The following is a 17,279-nucleotide window of genomic DNA, read 5'->3' on the forward strand; positions in this document are numbered from 1 at the left end:
CAGTTTACAACTGAGCATTTACTAGCTGGGAGCTTGGGTCATTCAAGTAGACCTTGCTTCTTTAGCGATGATAAGCGAGACAATGCGCTGTGTTTATGGACTTAGAGGTGAGAAGAGAAAGAAAAGCTCTCTTAGGAAATCTGAAAAGGAGTTTGGAGACCAGTAAAGAAATTCAGAGGACATCAACATTCAAATCAGATACTGCCATGTAATAAATATTTGCTGAATATTTCGTTGGGCAGCTAGATTCCATAGATAGGGTGACATTGTGTCTCTTAAGACGTTAGCACTTTGTATGTACAATTGTACTGTATAGGATACATTTCAGCTCTCATTTCCAATTGGTAATCCCTTGAAAAAAATCGTATAATGTGTCTGTGGCTGAGTGTAAAATTATCTTGGGTAGAGCCTCTGTGAGAGTATTGAGGCAAATGCTAATTGTGCCACCTTCTTGGCTTGAGTGTTTTTCAAGGAACAGTTATAAAGCCTTTAAGGCAGAGAAAGTGATCGAGAGTCAGAAAGTATGCTAGCAGTTGAAACCCTACTCTTGAGATAAGAGCTACCTTGCCTAAAATACAGTGAATGGCAGCCTCAGGACAAAGGATTAATGTGAAGAGGTACAGCCACACGTCTTCTGAAAGCCCTACACCATTGCCACATTGTTCTGAGTATTTATAAAAAGTAGTTTTCCAGGAGTAGGGACTTGTCAAAGGAAGTTAAATGTTCACTTCATAATGGGGGTTCCATGAAGAATTACTGAGGAAGTGAGAATACTTTTTCTTAAATAAGCCTCCTTCTGTTTAAAATTTTATTTTAAAGTGAAGAAAAGTATATATGTCTTGATGCTTTAGAAACAGATGTAGTGTAAATAATACAAATTTTAGTCAGATAATAACAGAGGCTTACAAATTTGGCAAAAAATAGGAGACTATCTTTTCTTTGAAGTGTCTTCCCACAGAAATGTCAGACAAATGTAGCAATCAGTTTTACCTGGACACTTTAAAAACACTTAATCTCACTGTCCTTATATTAATTCAACACACAAACATTTAAGTTGGTGTCCTGCAGAATAACGAATTCATAGGATATAATCCCTTACACGAATAAAAAAGTAGCATTGATCACATTGAAGCATGAAAAGGACTGCCAGAGAAAAAAACAGAACACCATTTTTAAATTTTTTTTTGAAGGAGAGACAGGGCGCAAGTGAGGGAGGGGCAGAGAGAGAGAGAGAGAGAGAGAGAGAGAGACAAGCAAGGCTTACCCAAAGCGGGTCCCGTGCTCACCCAAGCAGAGCTTGAGCTCACTCCATGCAGAATTGGAACTCACAAACGGTGAGGTCATGATCTGAGCCAAAGTCAGATATTTACTGAGCCATCCAGATACCCCAAGAACACCAAATATTGTAAGAGACACTCTTATACTAACAATTTTTTGCTGTTTATCTGAAATTCAAATATAACTGAACATTCTGTATTTTTATCTTATTTTTTATTTTAATTTTTTTAACATTCTGTTTTTATTTGCTAAATCTGGCAAGCCTAAAAGGGTACATCCAAATTAAAAAGCAAATTACTAGAACTCCAATTTTTTAAAACATTTGAAAAAAATATTCAACTAGACTCTCTCCTGAAATGCTCCCAAGGTGCTATGGACTGATGTCTGCCCCTCCCAACTTATATGTTGAAGCCTTAACCCCCAAAGGGACTGTATTTGAAGATAAGGCTTTTAGGAGACAATTAGGTTAAATGAGGTCGTAAGAGTGTTCCTAATCCAACATAATTAGTGGCCTTATAAAAAGAGAAAAAGACATCTCTCTATCGGCACACCTGCACCGAGGAAAGGCCACATGAGCACTGAACAGAAAGGTGGCCATCGAAAGCCAGGGAGAGAACCTTCCCCAGAACCTGACCGTGCTGGCACCCTGATCTCAGATTTCCACTCTCCAGACTGTGAGAAAATAAATTTCTGTTGTTTAGGCCACCAGTCTGTAATATTTTGTCATGATCACCCAAGCTCACAAAGACACAAGACCCACTGCACTTCCCCTCGTAGTCATCATCACCCCTGGACCTGCTGTACTTCCCAGATTTATTTCCCCAGCAGATCCTGACCTCCATGGCAGCAGGGAGGGCAGAGAGCGCCTGCCTTGTCTTTTGCTGTGTGCTTAGCTGACTGCACAGTGCCTCTGGCTTGTAATGGGGACTGAGTGAATACCTGCCAGCTAAAGGAATACTGTATGAATTAAGTGACTAGAAGGGCAGACAAAAAAAAAATGTGTTTACCATTGTCTAATGTATAGAATTGTTGAATTATTATGTTGTACACCTGAAACTAATATAACATTGTATGTCAAGTATACTTCAATTATTAAAAAAATATGCCCACTGCAATGTTATTTATAATAATAGTTGAAACATTAAGAAAGATCTAAATGTCCAAAATTAGGAGAGTGTTCAAATAAATTAATTACATTAATAAAAGTACAATCATATGACAATATATCATGTAGTTGTTAAAAAGGGTCTTACAAATATTACTTTTAATGGCATGATAAAGGTCACATAAAGTCACATTAAGAAAAAAAAATAGGATAGGGGCGCCTGGGTGGCGCAGTCGGTTAAGCGTCCGACTTCAGCCAGGTCACGATCTCGCGGTCCAGGAGTTCGAGACCCGCGTCAGGCTCTGGGCTGATGGCTCAGAGCCTGGAGCCTGTTTCCGATTCTGTGTCTCCCTCTCTCTCTGTCCCTCCCCCGTTCATGCTCTGTCTCTCTCTGTCCCAAAAATAAATAAACGTTGAAAAAAAAAGAAAAAAAGAAAAAAATAGGATATATATGTACCTATACACACACACACACACACACACACACACACACACACAGAGGAATATTTGGGAGTAAATGCAATTTTTTTTTCTTTTCTTTTAGAGAGAGAGGGAGAGAGCCTGTGCCTGCACCTGCTCACCTTGGGAAAAGGCTAAGCCTGGTTGTCCAGAGATTTCCAAAGAGAAATAATATTGGGATTGTCTTCAGTGGAACATGGCAGGATAGGGAGTGAGCATTAATACTACCATTGTTTTGGACTGCCAGCTCACCATGATAATAAAGTGCATACTGACTTTTAGTTGTTTATTTTTAAAGCAATTTTTTTAAGTTTATTTATCTTGAGAGAAAGAGAAAGAGTGGGGGAGGGACAGAGATAAAGGGAGAGAGAGAATCCCAAGCAGGCTCCATGCTGTCAGCACAGAGCCCCACAGGGAGATATATTTCACAAACCGTGAGAGCTGAGCCTAAATCAAGAGCTGGATACTTAGTCAACTGAGCCACCCAGGTGCTCTGGAGTAAATGTAATTGTTAACGACGGTTATATTCAGATAGTCAGATAAGATTATTTTTTCATTATGTTTTTCTTTACTTTTCAAATTTACTACAAGAATTATGGATGCTTTATCATCAGGAAAAAAATTAGTAGTCATTTGGCATGAGTCATATGGATTGAAAGATTATATTTGCAAAATTTTTATAGCAGGGAAAACAAAGATAAGTTGGTCAAAGTCATTATTCATGCAGGATTCAGAAAAACCTTATAAACTCCACTGAGAAAACACCTCAGTAGTGAGATTAAACTAAGTTACACCATAAAGAAAGCCTTTATGGTCAGGAATAGTCATGTGAACAGATAATGTCATTATTTGTAAGGACTAAGGCAAACCCATGTAGTAGGGATCTGGGGCAGAAAGGAAAGACCTTGAAGTGGATGCCATTCTGCCCTGTCAAGATTCCCTTCTTCAGCCTGTTGCATCCAGCTTACAGCTGCTGTGAGTTTGGGCTGCTGGAGGTTCACAGCTGCCTTCTTCCCTGGTGAATTTCCTTTCACAATATTGCAGCCTCCCCTCCTGGATGAGAGGGGCACCAGCATTGTCGAGAAGCTGCAGTGGCTGTCCCATGTAGGTGAGGATTAAAAGGATAGGAGATCCTCCTATAGCACTGTGCTCCCTGATAGCAATGGGGATGATAGGACCTCAGAATAGCACAGGCCAGATGGCCAGAAGCAAGGTGGGCATGATTATCAAAGTGCACAGCAGACGGACTAACAGGCTGTGTTCAAAGAGACCTATGGAGCTACCTAATGGAAAATGGTGTTCCCAGAATGAGATTGACGGACAAGTCAATAGGGGTCTTGCTTAATGTATATCAGCAATCAAGATATATCATGAATAGATGAACAGAACGCTAAGGTCTACCCACTCAGTGGAAAATCATGATCCCTTCATCAGTTTACAGACTTTAGCTAGTTCTTAGACCCATAACCTATTGCGTCCTAACTTGCAACACCATGGAAACTGTATAAAGTAGTGTTTCCCTCCTTCTACAATGGGGCCAATGGCCATTTACTCAAATAAAGATACACTGGGGAAAGTGGGCTGTTGAATCAGGAATCTGAGTTGACTATGATACCTAAGGACACAGAGTACCATCATGGATCCTCCTGTTAGAGAAGAGCCATATCTGGGTCCAGAGTTCTAGGCTGGGTCCATCTCATAGTGGGTGCACAGGGTCCATGAATCTACCCTGCGGTTATTTCCTGGCTTGCTAAATTTATAATCAGCATATGTGTACTTAACGTTTGTGAAAACCCTCACAATGATTTGTAGATAAAGAGCTGTTACAGTGGGAAAAACCAAAATGAATACCCCCTGAAATTTCTAAGGTAATACATCAAAAACAATATTATATTCCAGATGGAAAGGCAGAGATTGGTACCATCCTCAAAGACTTAAAAGGTAAATGGATCATGGTCTTCATCAGCTCCATTTAATTCATTAGTCATGAAATGACTGTGGACAGAATGACTCAGCCATTGATGTAAGTCAGCTGCTAACCACCACCTCTAAACATCATAACCAAAGAGCTTGGAAAATCTTTTCCAGGATGGAGTGAATTTCATGTGGGAAACAACTGGATATGAGTGGTGTAAGGGATAGAGTATCATAGATGCTGTTGGTGCCCTGGCAGGATCCCTTTTTTCCAGGCCAGTGCACTTATCCCACAGCTAGTGTGAGTTGATCTGCTAATGGCTCACAGGTACCCCTTTACCTGGAAAACTGCCCTTGATAACTGGAAATTATCACTCCTGAGAGGTATTTTTCAGTTAAGTGCAGTGAAATCTATTTCGTGGGATCATCTCTTAGCATGAAGAGAACAGAAAAGTGGTCATTTCTTTCGGTGAAATAAAAACTAATTCATTTCTCTATTTATTTAGCAATAACTTCCTAAACACAGATTAGAGCCAATCATTTGTGTTACCTGTTCCAGATCCAAGAGGGAATCAGACTATCTCCTGTCTTTCAGAACTTACACTTTAGGGTCATGTCTGAGTCTCCCTCCATTTGTCTGGAAAGGTGAGAGCAGGGTGTGCTTCTGGACACAGATGGGAGAAAACGGTAGCTTTCTGAAGGGAGGGTTAAAGAGTAGTTTTCCCTAGTACAAGCAACAAGTGGGTGCACCATCTGTAGAAAATTTCGAACAGTAATAAAAACCAACTAAAAGGGGGCGCCTGGGTGGCTTAGTCGGTTAAGCTTCTGACTCAGGTTATGATCTCACAGCTGGTGGGATAGAGCCCCATGTCAGGCTCCTCACTGAATAAATAAATAAACTTAAAAAATTGCTTAAAAAAAACAACTAAAAGTCAGTATGCACTTTATCATGGTGAGCTGGCAATCCTAAACAATGGTAGTGTTAATGCTTACTCCCTACCCCCCATACGCCACTGAAGAGAATCCTAGTATTATTCCTGTTTGGAAATCTCTGGACAACCAGGCTTAACCTTTCCCCAAGGTGAGAGGTCACAACAGCTTCCATCACCAAGGAAGGAGAGAAGTGGTTAGAAGGAGAGGTTTAGAGCCACCAGTCCCAAAATAACCTTGAGTGTCCACCCCTGAGTGTCTCCAGGAAAGCAGGGGCAGTTCATTATGATTAGACTCTAGCTTTTGTGTGGGGGCAGGACAGGGAGTGAGGATCGTTGAGGCAGCACACAATGAATTTGCCTCACTATAAGCTTGTATATTTTATCTAGAGTAGGAGGCTTGGGGAAAAGTAGAAGAGAATGAACGAAAAGGGAGAGCAGAATCAAACCCCTTCTGCGAGTCAGAGGAGTTTGACTTCAGTGAGCTCTGAGAGAAGAGTTGATCTCTTAACCTGTGCTGGCAAAGATTTAAAGTCACTTATTTTGGCAGGGAGAGTCAAAAGACCAACTGTTCATTCCTAGGGATTTGGAGGTAGTAACTTGCTTAGATTTTGTCAGTAAAAAGAGATAATTAAGGTTCTAAACAACTACAGACTTCTTCCTATTCAGCGAGCTTACAAAACAAGGCTATGAATTTTAAAACCTTTACAACTTACCTGAGGAATTAATATTCTCCCATCCACAATAGTCACCGTAATGGGATAGAAAATGAAAAATGACCAAATGCATTACTTTTCAACCTTGAATTTCATCATGCTCTAATTTTGTAGAGTATTTATTATACTTGATTAAGGGAGATTTAAATAATATGGGTTATATTTTATGTGTTGGGTGAATTTTTCATAGATGAAACTTCTCTTCAGAGGCCTAGGAATAAGAACAAAAGAAAATAAAAAGGTTACTTGGCAAAACTTAGTATTGACCTGCATTATCCAATACTGTAGCCAGTAGCCACATTCAGCTATTTAAATTTATAAAAGCAAACTAAACTAAAAATTCAGTTGATTGGTTGCTCTCGCCACATTTAAAAAAGATTTTTGTTTTGAAATAATTTAGGGCTTACACAGAAGTTGCAGAAATAGTACAGAGAGTTCCCATGGATGTTTCTCCCAGTTTGCCTCAGTAATATCTTACATAACCATAGGATAATTATCAAAGCCATCAAATTGACGGTGGTACGATACTATTAACTAAACTACAGACACTATTTGGGTTGTTACCAGTTTTAATATGCACATTTGGCGGGCGTGGGGGGTGTATAGTTCTATGACATTTTATCGTGCATGTAGATTTGTAGAACTATGATAATCATCAAGATCATCATCAACCATTTCACCATCCCTTCATAGTCCTGCCCTCCTGCCAACCCGAACCCTTAGCAAACACTAATCTGTCATTCATCAGTATAATTCTGTCATTTTGAGAAGGTAACGTGAATATAATTGCTTTTCATTATGCAGCATAATGGATATCCAACATGCTGTTGCAGTTTGTTTCTTTTATCACTGAGTAGTATTCCATCGTATGGACATCTTAGTCCATTTGGGCTGCTGTACTGTAACAAAATGTGATAGACTGGATGGCTTATTAAAAAGCAGAAATATATTTCTTATAATTCTGGAGACTGGAAATTCTAAGATCAAAGTGTCTACAGATTGGGTGTCTGGCAAGAGCCCACTTCCTGGTCCATAGACAACCATCTTCTTGCCATGTCCTCACATGCTGCAAGGGGTAACAGAGTTCTATGGGTTCTCTTTTATAAGGGCATTACTCCTATTCATGAGAACTCCACCCTCATGACTTAATCACCTTCCAAAGTCTCCACCTTCAAATACCATCACACTGGACATTAGGATTTAGCATATGAATTTGAAAGCTGGGGGTTCACATTCATTCTGTAGCAATGGATGTAATATAATTTGTTTATCCGTCCACCTACTGAAAGACATTTAAGTTGTTCTAAGTGTTTTTTTTTAATTTTTTCAATGTTTATTTATTTCTTTTGAGAGAGAGAGAGAGAGAGAGAGAGAGAGAGAGAGAGAGAGAGAGAGAGCACATGTACAGGGGAGGGGCAGAAAGGGAAGGAAAGAAAGAATCCCAAGCAAGCCCTGGGCTGTCAGCGCACAGCCCGAGGCAGACTCAATCCCATGAACCCGTGAGATCATGACCCAAGCCGAAATCAAGAGTTGGATGACCAGCTGACTGAGCCACCCAGGCATCTCTCAGGTTTTTTTTTTTTAATATGAAATTATTGTCAAATTGGTTTCCATACAACACCCAATGCTCATCCCAACAGGTGCCCTCCTCAATGCCCATCACCCACCCTCCTCTCCCTCCCACCCATCCTCATTTTTTGATTTACAAATAAAGCCTCTATGAACATTCATGTTCAGGTTTTGTGCTGATTTTCTGTCTGGTGGTTTATCAATTACTAACAGAAGCCTTAGCTCTAGTTACAGGTTTGTCTATTTCCCCTTTCAGTTTTGCAATTTTTCTTTCATGTTTTTTCAGGTTCTGCTGCTTAGAACATACATATTTAGGAGTGTTATGTGTTCTTAGGTAATTGACCCTTTTGATAATTTTGTAATACCACTTTTTGTTAATTTTCTTTGCTCCACAGTCTACTTTGTCTGATATTAATATAGGCACTCCAGCTTTCTTTTGATTAATGTTTGCACAATGTATCTTTTTCCATTCTTGTACTTTAAGTTACCTGTATCATACCTAGACTTGAAGTGAGTTTCTTCTAGACAGCCCATAGTTGGATCATAATTTTTTGAATCCATTTTGCCATTCTCTGTCTTTTATGGTGAGTTGAAGCCATTTACATTTATTTATTTATTTATTTATTTATTTATTTATTTATAAGAGTTCAGCTTTTTATTGAACAGGTTAAAGAAGAGATTTAGTCAAAAGACTAAAGCCCACATCATCATCAGACTCCTCTGATTCTTTCTTTGCTTCCACTTTCTTCTCCTCAGTTGGGGCAGCAGGGGTGGAGGTGGCAGGCCCAGCTGCTGGGACAGAACCACCAGCCCCCACCTTATGGACAAGGCTCCTGATGTTGGCGATGTTGATGTGGGCCAGGACCTTTGCAAACAAGCCTGGCCAGAAAGATTCAACATTTACATCCACTGTTTTAATGAGAGCATTGACCTCATCCTCCTTGACCGACACCTCATCATCCTGCAGGGTGAGACCCGAGTAGATGCCCGCAAGCTCCCAGACAGAGGCGGAGGTGGGGAGATTGGGCGCTGCTGGATAAAGTGAAGCTTCCTCAGTCGGACCAAGCACTTTAGCAGCAGCTGAGGAAAGGGGCTGAGCCATTTACTTTCAAAGTAATTCACAATGTGTTAGAATTTACGTCTTCTGTTTGATTGTTTTCTATTAGTTCCCATTGCTGTTTGTTTCATTTTCCCTTTCGTGCATTTCTTGTTGGAGTATTTTCATGACAGTTGCTTGACAACCTTGTCATTTAACTCCAACCTCTGTGCGATCATGGCATTGCATGTCTTTTCTCATTTGAGTTATGGTTTTTCTGGGACTTGGATTGATTCCTTAACAGTTTGAGGATTGAGTTAGAAGAATCAGGTTTCTTTTTAAATCATATATTTTAGCAGGCAATCAACCCTGAACGTGTCTTGACTCCATTTTGTGGACTGTGGTTTGAATGTCAATTTAGTTTCAAAAGCTTTGTACTGTTATTTTGGTCTCCCTCACCTATGTGCTTCTCAGAGTCCAATCTGCAGATGTGATATTGCGCACCAACTTCAGTTTCCTAAGTGTTTGCTGTGTTTATTTTGGCAGGTTTCATGCACATGAGCCATTTTTCAGGGTAAGGAGTAGGGAGCAAGCAATCCGGGACTTTAATCATAGAATTAAAGGAGTCCTTTTTCTACCTTGTTCCTCTCTGTAATTCTCTCCCCAGTCTCTGCTGTGTTGTCACTGTTTAGTGCCACCCTACCCACAACTTAAGCCCTCAGTAGCAACATATGGCTAACAAGTTCTGTATTGGACAGTGCAACTACAGAAAATTTCCATCATCTCCAAAAGTTCTATTGTATAGGGCTGATATAGATGAAAACCTTTTGCTTCATGAGTTTAAGCTCTTCTTCAAGATGATTAATTATAGAAAGAAACAAAAGGCATAAAAATAGATGGGGAGGGTGAGAAAAGAAGAATTTTAAGATCCAAAGATTAGAAAAATAAAAGTGGTAACAAGAAAAGACAGCAGAGAGACATTGGAAATACCTTCATGGAATAAATCTTTTTTTTTTTAAGTTTATTTATTTTGAGAGAGAGCGAGCAGGGGAGAGGCAGAAAGAGAGGGAGACAGAGAGAATCCCAGGCAGGCTCCTCACTGTCAGTGCAGAGCCTGACACAGGGCCTGAACCAACAAACCACAAGATCATGGCCTGAGCTGAAGAGTCAGACTCTTAACCGAATGAGCCACCCAGGCGCTCCACCATGTGGAGTAAATCTTAATCAAAAACAGCAAAGCAAGCTCCTAAGCACAGAGTCTCCTAGATATTCCTGATACATACCTAGTTTCATGTGCCAGAGACCAGGCCGTCTTCTCAAAGCTGTGTTTCAAAAGCAGTGGGTTCAAGCTTCAATTGTCATTCTCTTACCTCATTCTCTGCAGTGAAAGAGATACTTAGAATCTTAGAGTGCAAAAGACACTTTAAGACTGCAATTCAAATGCTACTTCAAAACACTGTGCATGCAAAGATTACACACTTGGGTATGGTAAGGCTAGCCTCCTTGCTGGTTTTAGACTTGTCTAAATTAATGAGTATCAAGCCCCCACAGGGACTTCCAGGTATGGGAGCCTCACTCCTGCCCAGGCCTTGATGAATTGCAACCCAGTGCTCTTTGGTCACTGAAGAAGAAACATTATGGCTCTCTGACCTTGTTCATCCTTTAGTTTTTCAGATGGAAGAGAGAGACCCCAGATACTGTCCTGAAAGCAGCTGAAAGTCTGAGTGTCTAGTAAATAAACAAAGGCAATCCCTAGCCCCAGGCTCCAGGGCAAGAGAGAAGCTACTAGGGAATTGAAACTGAAGATTTGAGAAGAAAGAAGTAACCTAGAGAGCGGTGGAGAGAGGGGAGTAAAGAAAGAATGCCAAGGCACTAGTGGGTCAGGGGACAGTTTTGAGCTAATCTCACAAGTTCCTTTCTAGAGACTTTCTGGAGGCAGACACTGAAGGACACAAACAGTTGGGACAAGAACTGGTTTCTTCAGAGCAATCCACACACTAGTTTCTCCTCATGGGATTTCCCAGAACTACAGTTTTCCTTTCCTAGTACACAACTTGGAACAAATTTCCTGAAAGAAGTGTTCAAAAAGTTGTTCTCTCTTCTTACACCTTTTGCCAAGATTTCTTGAAAATTCTCAAATTCATCTCAATGCCTCTCCACCCTTATCGATAAATCAGGACAGAAGGGAGATACCAATCATTAGACCTGACGTGTGTATTTTCACTACCAATAACATATTTAAAACATAATTCAATATAATTATTGAAAAAACAGGTTTTCAATCCAAATATTGTTGAAGAAGAGGGAATATTGCTACAGAGAGGTGAAAGAGATACACCAAGCCAAGATGGAAACTAACAGTATTTTAGTGTGCTTAGTGACAAATCATAATGAAAAACCTAACAATAGTTTTCAGAATCAACAGAGTTGTTTTCTAAAATGGTGCCAGGATGTGCTATCAACAGTGTGAGTGGGAGTCATATGAAACCAGACAGTTTTCTTATTCTATTATTTAGTACCTGGAAAAATGACCCAAGGTGTCAGCTTCAATAAAAGTAATCGTAATGCCTATCTTGCAAATTCATTATTAGGATTACAAGACACGGTGCATGTAAGGTGCTTAGCGTGATGCCTGGCACACTTGGCACACACTGAATGTCTGGATCTTTCTTCTTTTCTCCCTTTATAACCTGCGATAGATAACATCACTTCTGTTGGGCCTTCAACCTTTCTGCCATCCATCCATGCTGCTGGCCAGGTGCCCTCTTCTCTTCTAGGCTCCCTCTTCTCTTGAATAAACCCTGATTATTACAATTATCATGTGTCTTATAATTAGACATTGTTTCTATTAATTCAAGTCATGTATTTAAATGAAGCACCTAGTGAAGTAATGCATTGGGATCATCAATAGCTTTTTGCCTCTTGCAGTTTCCCCACTTGTCCACTAGGTTTGCTGGGGAGCAGCTGATTCAAACCTACTTTATTGGACTCCGTGTTCATGTTTATTTTACAGTGTTTATCTTTATTCCCAATTATTCTAACCCACTGAAAGAAAGCAAGGCCCTTAATAAAATGGAGCATGCAGTTTCAATTTTCACATGAGTCACACTTGCGAGTAGTGCGTTCTTTTGTCTTGGGCTCAGCGCGTGGGGCAAATCAAAAGAGGATGGGAAGAGTTTTGTGCCTGGACACAGCTGGAGCACTGTGTTAAGTTGATGGTATCGAAGAATCTGAAGCTTTTCTTTTGGTGTGTGTAGGGAATAAAATTAGTAAGAATCATTTTACACCCGTGGGAGGGATTTACTGGTTTATAAATATGATAAACCTTTCTTAGTATAAGTGCTTTGAACTTGCTGAGCGCCTTTCAGTGGTGGATTCCAAAGCACTTCTCTGACAGTAAGCCCCAGGACCCTCAGGATGGAGGCATTATTTCCATTTTAGAGTTAGGGAAATAAATGCAAGGAGTGACTTGCTCGAGAACACAGAGTAAGTCCTCTTCATGCTTATACCTCAAGAACTCAGACCAAATCTAACCTCTAGGCTACTCTTGCCCCCACATAATTATTTTGTAAAAGGAAAACAATGATTTCAAATGTTTATTGAGTTAAGCATAAGCATACATCCCTTTCCACCTGTTTTAACACGTTTTTGAAGTTTTGCTTATTTTTACATTGGCAGGATTTTCAGATGATTAGCTCTGAGTGTCTTTTGTTTAAAGTGTCTCATATGAAGGATGAGAGAGACTGGATGATCAAGGATCTTTCCACTGTTTAGTAACTAGCTCATGTTCAGTCGAGCTGTGTGGTGACCAATAGGGACTATTCCAATTCTTTTTCTTTTAAGTTTATTTATTTATTTTCATAGAGACAAAGACAGGGCAAGTGGGGGAGGGGCAGAGAGAGAGGGAGAGAGAATCCCAAGCAGACTCTGCACTGCCAGTGCAGAGCCTGATGCAGAGCTCGAACTCAGGAAACCATGAGATCATGATCTAAGCCGAACCCAAAAGTCAGATGCTTAACCAGCTGAGCCACCCAGGCACCCTGGGACTATTCTAGTTCTGAGAGAGGTAATCTATTGTTCATCTTAACCTAGTCTTGGAGGCGGGGCATAGTTCCAAAATGAAAAATGGCAGAATTTATATGCAGTTATTTGGGTTCTATACACGAGAGTCCTATTGAAAACCTATGGACATGGATGCAAAAGTACAGAAGGGAGTAGTCTTAGAAACAGAAAATGAACAAAAATGTAGAACAAGTCCTAAAGAGCAGTAGAGAAAGCAGTAGAAGGAGCACTAGACAAAGCCAGAGATTGAGAAATGAAAAGTAGCATCAGCAAGGCTGATACCACCAGTGCTAACCTGCAAACAGATTTCAGGAGAGGAATATGACTTGACCTCACTGGACCAAGAGGATCAAAGGAAACAGGCAACCAGTATTAAGGAATAGGCAAGTAGGAAGACAGTTTTATCACACTAATGTCCTAGAGAATAAGATAAAACAAAATATATCCCTAGTTCCTAGTTGGAAATTTGCATCTATTTAATTGTCTAGTATAGGTGCAACAGATCAAAAAGTAACTGTAAATCATCACCAATATAAAGGTCAACATTTAAACTATTAAGACTGTAAATGGGGTAATAACTGAACATCATTACCCATGCAGGGCACTACACTAATACAGGCTTTTCTAATACCCTTACCCCACCCCCAAATGCACAAAAGCTTTTTGAGGCAACATATAGCTTCCATCCAATCCTTATTTAAGGGAAGCATCAGCTTCAGCAGCCAACAGGTTGCTCCCTATTTCTTCCTTCCTTCCTCTCAGCTTGTAAGATCTGGAAACAGGAAGTGATATTTACTCCTTGGTCTCAATAGAATAACGATGGACACTGTGAATGTACGCGACTCTAAATATTGACCACAGCAGGGAAACATTCTCATAGGAATATTTATAAAGCTTGTGGTCTTCATTTTTGAATATCCACGTGATGTTTCTTGTGATTTTTAAAGAATTAAGCACGAATTGACATTTCAGTGAAAGGAGAAATAAGCCCTACAGAACCAGAAGAATCCACATGAGCCTTGTCCAGAGAGGATGATATTGTAAAAAAACGGTATCATCAGGAATATGTTAGTAACTGTTCATTCCTTCTCATAAATATAAAAGCCAGAAGAGAAGCACTCAAAATTACAATTTAAGAACTGTTTCGAACAAGGTAGCTTGTCATTTGTTTTTGCATAGCTGTGTAGTTACATAGTGAACGAACAGAGCAGATTCTGGGCAGATCCCCAGATGGTTCTGAGTCTGGGGGAAGAGATGCATGCAATTTGATAATGCCTTTACAAAAGGGATGTTATACACAAAATGGGTAAAATATGATTGAGACCATCTCACTCGAACTTTATTCGACATTCACTTGTGTCATAGAACACTTGTGTCTGTGTTACCATGCAAACTACAGGTCTGGGGGTTACATTTACATTTTTCTCCAGAAACAAGGAAAACAGCACTGCCTTAAACAGAGCTTCTATACTACTTCTGCTGCTGTCTCGCTATGGCCTTCCTTTTGGAGAAAGTCATACCTCAAGCCATGGTTTCCGTACTTGTTTAAGAGCACTTAATACCCCAGCATAGAAACAGGCAAAACATTATTCTACTAGTGTATTTCTTCTATGTAATTAATTTTTTTTTTCAACGTTTATTTATTTTTGGGACAGAGAGAGACAGAGCATGAACGGGGGAGGGGCAGAGAGAGAGGGAGACACAGAATCGGAAACAGGCTCCAGGCTCTGAACCATCAGCCCAGAGCCTGACGCGGGGCTCGAACTCACGGACCGCGAGATCGTGACCTGGCTGAAGTCGGACGCTTAACCGACTGCGCCACCCAGGCGCCCCTCTTCTATGTAATTAATTTACAACATTGGCTTATTATCAAATCCATCATTAAGCACAACCAGTGTTTTGATTTAGAAAATAATTTGAAATCAGCCTCAGTATTTCATTTTTTGCTGTACTTCGTTTTGGTTGCACAGTACTGAGACAAATCCTAATTCAGCTGTAGAAGTCTTTGCAAAGGCCGACACTCTTGCATAGCTCCCCTGGCAATCTCAACATACTCTTTGAAAAAGTGGATGGAAATATTTATTGTAAAAAACTGTATCATCAGGAATATGTTAGTAACTGTTCATTCCTTCTCAAAAATATAAAAGCCAGAAGAGAAGCACTCAAAATTACAACTTAAGAACTGTTTCGAACAAGGTAGCTTGCCATTTGTTTTTGCATAGCTGTGTAGTTACATAGTGAACAGAGCAGATTCTGGGCAGATCCCCAGGCCTGACCTGGCATTTATCGAGCCCAGTATTCATGTAACCGAACCCAGCATTCATGTAACACAGTCGTGTGCTTGTACAGTTTTACATGAGTACACATGAGTGGGCCTGAATTTTTTAAAGGAACGTTTAAGCACCATTACATTCCTAATCAATGGCACATTTAGAAGTAAAAATATTTTCAGAGAAGGCAAGAGAAGCTATATTCTGACTCTACACAAAAACGAGTTAACCTGAGTACACGAGTTACAACACCAGTGCTATCAAGAGTCAGCCTGATATCCAGCATATTGAACATGCATGCCATTTCTATTCTTTTTTCGAATAAAATTCAGATCAAACATTTGAAGCTTCCTGAATCATTTTCCAGAGTTCTTCTAATATCTGACATACTGCCTGGCCTAGGGTCAGTAATAAATACTTGTTGAGTGAGTAACAGACTCTAGTTTGAAAATTCACTGGCATAATAGAGCAAAGGTCTTTTCAAGACCCTTTGTCCTCTCCAGGGGAGATAGAAAGAAAACCAAGCCATTCTGCAGTTACCTACCTCTGGTACTTAACCAACCACTTTCAAAGCTTATTTCTCATGCCTCCTTTACAACGGAGGTTTTTACAGGAGTACTTGCAGGTCTGTAAGGGAGATGTTATTATCCTAGCATCATAGCTCAAAAATCAAAACAAAATAATATTTACTAGGGTCTATTAATGAGTGAAGTGTGGAATTGAGATTTAGAACCTGGGCCATGGGATCTCTAAACCCACTTCTGTCTTTGGCGTTCTCTACCTCTCCCTCAATTTCCTGCCTCTGTCACATGCTGAAAGCACTACATATAATTTAAAGCCTACTTGGGCTTTGGGGTTAGTCAGAGAAAGCCATTGAGTCTCATAGTTGCACTTGTTCACACATAAAAGACTTGAGATAATAATATTTCATAAATATATAAACTGTATATATAAATATATATTTAAATATATGTATTAAATATATAAATATTTTATATATTTAAATATATATATAAATATATAAACTAAACTATACATAAACTATATGATAAAAAAGTATAAACACAGAACATATCCACACATCCTATGTATAGAGTAAGTTTCTTAAAGTTTGGCGTAAAGTACATTTCTTACTGTATCAGGGCATTTCACAGTGAGAGCTTTCTTATTCAGAAATGAACATTTGATTCTTTCCTCTGTTTAAAGAAATTTTTTTGAATGTTTTCTTCCTCTAGATATTGGAGAGTGTACTAACCAAATAAACATATAGAATATTAAAATTTCCCTGCTGATAATTTTGCTAAAATACTGAAAAATCATTTCTTGCATAAACAAGACTAGACACAATAGTCAAGGATCAGGGTTTCTCGGCACACAAAGTAGGCTTTGTCCAGTGGATGTTTTCCTTGTTTTTTTTTTTTTCCTTGATAGAGTGCTAACAAAAGTATAACTTTCCCACTTTGTTGCAGAGATGGGGGATTGAAGTCTAGTGAGGGCAACTTTGTGCCTTATCTAAGCCTCTCATGGTGGGTCACTTAAGAGGGAAAGACCCCATTCATAGGTCCCTGGACAGGAAAGAGGGCCCACAGTGGGGACAAGGAGCAGTTCTGTGCTTAAAGGGATCTTGCAGATTTGCATAATGGAAGATGTTTATCCCTGTTTATGGCATATCCCTTCTCCCTTTATGTTTCCCATGGTTGATGTTACTTTTTATAGTATATCTGCCTGTTTGAGAAGGAGAGTGTGAGTTCCATGCCTTGGAAAGCAAAGAGGAAGGGACAGAAACCTTCAGTAACACTATCTGCTGGAGGGTGTCTGGCTTTAGGAATTTACAAAGAAGATGAAGTGTGTGTGTGTGTGTGTGTGTGTGTGTGTGTATGTGTATTCACTGAAACACATATATATGGTATATATGATGTGGGAGCTTTTCAAATGGATAAC

General features: G+C 39.7%; 1 long non-coding RNA gene across 2 annotated transcripts in view; it reads right to left on the bottom strand.

The window, feature by feature from the left end:
* Window positions 1–17,279, bottom strand: part of LOC121030011 (uncharacterized) — a 47,537-nt gene that overhangs the window by 10,635 nt on the left and 19,623 nt on the right. For both annotated transcript variants that reach the window (XR_005790028.1, XR_005790027.1), the window contains exons 2-3: window positions 10,290–10,384; window positions 6,402–6,612 (exon numbers count right to left, since the gene is read on the bottom strand). This is a non-coding gene — a long non-coding RNA (uncharacterized LOC121030011). The remainder of the gene's footprint in view (window positions 1–6,401; window positions 6,613–10,289; window positions 10,385–17,279) is intronic.

The sequence above is a fragment of the Herpailurus yagouaroundi genome, unplaced genomic scaffold, assembly GCF_014898765.1.
Source record: "Herpailurus yagouaroundi ecotype Mexico unplaced genomic scaffold, PumYag 139, whole genome shotgun sequence".
Taxonomy (NCBI): Eukaryota; Metazoa; Chordata; class Mammalia; order Carnivora; family Felidae; genus Herpailurus; species Herpailurus yagouaroundi.